Genomic DNA, 3,710 nt, shown 5'->3' on the forward strand with positions numbered 1-3,710 from the left:
TATACGTGTATGGGTGAGGGTGTGGGTGGGTGCGTATGTGCGTGTGTGGTTGGGTGCTAACGTATGTATGATCGCGTACGTACGTGTATCCGTCCGTGTGCGTGTATGCGTGCGTGTGGTGCGCAGGCGTGTGCATGCATGTGCGCGTGAGTGCACGCGCGCGTCTGTTTGCATGTATGCTCTGTGTTCGTATGCACCTATCCAAGTGTGCGCGTGCGCGTATGCATGTGAGTATACACACGTTCAGGCAGGCGCGCACGGGGGTGGGGGTGGCTGGTAAACTGGAGTCAGTGTGAGAGTAGGAGTCAGGGGAAGGTAGGAGCAGGCATGAGGAATCCGTCCGTATTCAAAACATTTTTATTATATATCCGTGTCAAAGCCTCCACCCTTCTGTGCGTGGGGAGCAGTGTACGGTGCGGTGTGTGCATCCGTTCTTCCTGCGCGCGCTTAACTACGGCCCTTACAATCGTTGCCACGAGACTTGCCGCGCTCCTGCTAAAAGAGCCGCTAATTGCTGCTCTTTACACGCGCAAGCCTATCGACTCGAAATATCCACCGTATGAAGAAGTGATATGGTTCTATAGCTACAAAACATCTACGCCATTATGTACACCCACACACATATACATACACAGACCCATGCACGCACGCACGCACGCGCACACACACGTACGTATATATATATATATATATATTCAGCTGTGTGAGGACAGTGTGTTAGCTTCCTCTTACGTGCGCCTACAGTTATCTATAGAAATCACCAGCGCTTCAATTACGGTGACATAATAGAGTCATTAGCGACTCAGCACTCTGTCTCGGACCCCCCCTCCCGCTTCTTCCCTCCTTCCGCCCCACCTTCCGTCCTCCGTCATCCCTCCTCCCCGTCTCATTCCCTCCCCTGTCCTCCCCTCCCACTTCCCTCCTTCCGCCCCACCTTCCGTCCTCTGTCATCCCTCCTCCCCGTCTCATTCCCTCCCCTGTCCTCCTCTCCCGCTTCCTGCATCGCGCATCCCTCCTACCCGCCTTCCTACTGCTCACCCACCCCCCTCCTGACGCCCGCTCGATAGCTGAACACAACGTTCCCCTGTTTAACAACAGAACGTTGCCCGTAACGACGGTAACTAGTAACTCTCAATGCTCTATAGGAAATCATTATGTTTGGTTAGACATGCGACGCATACAACCACCGCTGCCAGCCGCGGCTGCCGCTTCTCGTGCATCCCATTAAAGTTAGATGAACGAAGCCTCGTGCTATAGGCTATATTATCTGGTCATGATATTGTGGCAGCAGCAGCAGCAACGCGGGCAGTTTTAACTGCCAGACCGCCTTTAAGCACCGCCTTTCTCTACTCGCTCGCGTTTCATCTCTTTTTGAGAAACGAGGAGGCGGAAATCGCGTGACGAGAAACGTGGCAGACGACGCAATAGCCGCGCGCGGGAAACGAATATCGGCGGCGCCGATACGTTAGCGCTGCGCCGCCCCTCGGCGGCCATCTTGTGAATTATTAACGCCGCGTGTATAAATTTTACATGCGCGAGTTACATTCGGTAGTCGATGAGCTGCTACCTGTTCCTAATGGCAGGTGCGAATAACAATAGGCGGGTGAGATGTGTCGATGCGGGAATAATCGTCATCGTCGTCGTCATCGTCATCGTCGTCGTCATCGTCATCGTCGTCGTCATCGTCATCGCCGGTCTCGTCCATGATTCTTTAAGCACGCGTTTCTGCTTTGCATCGACTAGCCGGAGTGACGCATGTAGAATTACTTGAGGGTGTTTGGTTGTAAAGGAACGCGTTTGCTTTCGAAGAGGATGTTTCTTAGAATGGGCAGTAATATAGTGGTAGGAAGGTGAAGCAGAGAGGGAAAAGAGAAACGAAGAAGATGTGACAATCGTGACAATTGACGCACAGCGCGATTGATGTTTTGTCTTGTGACTGATAGCTGCGGGAGTGACTCATTGCTCTGCCACCACACGTCGACTCTGGCGCCGCACATAGTTGACGCTAATGGGAATTAGCTATAGTATATATATTGCCGCCACGCAATCAATCGCTATTCCGGGCAGGTAACAGAGAACACACCGGTTCTGCGTTAATAATGCCTCGCCTTCTCTGACTCGTCTGCACGTCGATGAAAAGGCGGCCCCATTAAGTTACGTCTTTACGCGAGGGCTATATAGCTAGCTACTCGGCAAATCGCTGCGCACCTGAGGGGGGGAAGCATACGGCGGTTGTGTACGCGCGGCTTCGCTGCGAGAGTCAACTCTCTCGCGCATTAACGCAGACGCCCGCACGCGGTGCCGTCGCCTGGCAACACCCCGCAAACATCGGCGCATCAGCGAGCGCGCGCGACCCGACGCGGCGGCGAATGTGACGGAGTGAACACGCAGACACGGTAACAGCTATTTCCGAAAAAAAATGAGATGGGGTTATACTGATGGGGAAAAGGCGAATTTCTGTGTGGCGACGTATGGCATTTTTCACTAAAGCCTAGTCGACACTAGCAAACTTTAGTTTGCAAACTCGAGCAAACTCCGAGTTTGGCAAAAAAAAGTTTTCCAAAGCCTCCAGTAAAGTAAAGAAATCAGACAGGGACTGGAGTTTCCAAGAAATTGTTGATTTAATTCAAGAGTATGAAAAGTATCTATGTATTTACAATACCACCCTCAAAGAATACAAAGACAGGGATAAAAAGAAGGTCGCATTGCAGCAGATTCTGCCTCAACCAATCTTTAGGCAATTCTTTAGACTTTTTTCTGTCTGAGGCCCTCAATTCCTGAAGCAGGCAATGATAGACCCAAAACTGGTTCCTCTTTATAATCCAGGGTCTGGTCCATAATCGTGGCTTGTTTTGGTTTCGTCGACGACGTCGGCGTTGAATAGCAATTGCAATAATTGCTGCTGAGCCACTCACACATACTCTCTTCCTGTGATTCTCCATTGTTTTTGACTTATTGGAGGGAAATCGCCTCTTTTTTCCCTCCAATTTATGTAAACTTTCAGACACTTCACAAAATAAAAGTTTTGTAAAGTTTGTTCAAGTTTCATAGTGTGGACAGGCACCACAAACTTCTCCAAACTTTGGCAAACTTGAAGTTTGCTAAAGTTTGCAAACAAAAGTTTGGTGAAGTTTGCTAGTGTAGACTAGGCTTAACGTTCGTATCAAATCATAATTTTCTGTCATTTGGTGTCATAGATATTGTAGTGACAACGTCTCTTACTCGCACGACTAAGAACATAACTCGACATATTATGGCAGTCGGACGCAATTAACAATCTCCCGTGAGTAACAATTGCGCGCGAGTAACAATCACACACGAGGAACAATCACACACGAGGAAAAATCACAGCGATGAACAATCACACATGAAGAACAATCACACGCGATGAACAATCACACATGAAGAACAATCACACGCGATGAACAATTACACATGAAGAACAATCACACGCGATGAACAATTACACATGAAGAACAATCACACGCGATGAACCATCACACATGAGTAACAATCACATATGATGAACAATCACACATGAGTAGCAATCACACATGAGTAACAATCACACCTGAGTAACAATCACACATGAGTAACAATCACACACGAGTAACAATCACACCTGAGTAACAATGTATCGTCTTCTAAATAACAATAATCGTGTGTCACTACATATTGATAATAATAATAATAATAATAATAATAATAAT

At 48.4% G+C, this 3,710-nt stretch overlaps 1 long non-coding RNA gene across 1 annotated transcript in view; it reads left to right on the forward strand.

Annotated features, from left to right (window-relative positions):
* The window catches only part of LOC106816076, a 12,733-nt gene that overhangs the window by 4,254 nt on the left and 4,769 nt on the right, over window positions 1-3,710 (forward strand). The window lies entirely within an intron of this gene.

The sequence above is a fragment of the Priapulus caudatus genome, unplaced genomic scaffold, assembly GCF_000485595.1.
Source record: "Priapulus caudatus unplaced genomic scaffold, Priapulus_caudatus-5.0.1 Scaffold1277, whole genome shotgun sequence".
Classification (NCBI taxonomy): domain Eukaryota; kingdom Metazoa; phylum Priapulida; class Priapulimorpha; order Priapulimorphida; family Priapulidae; genus Priapulus; species Priapulus caudatus.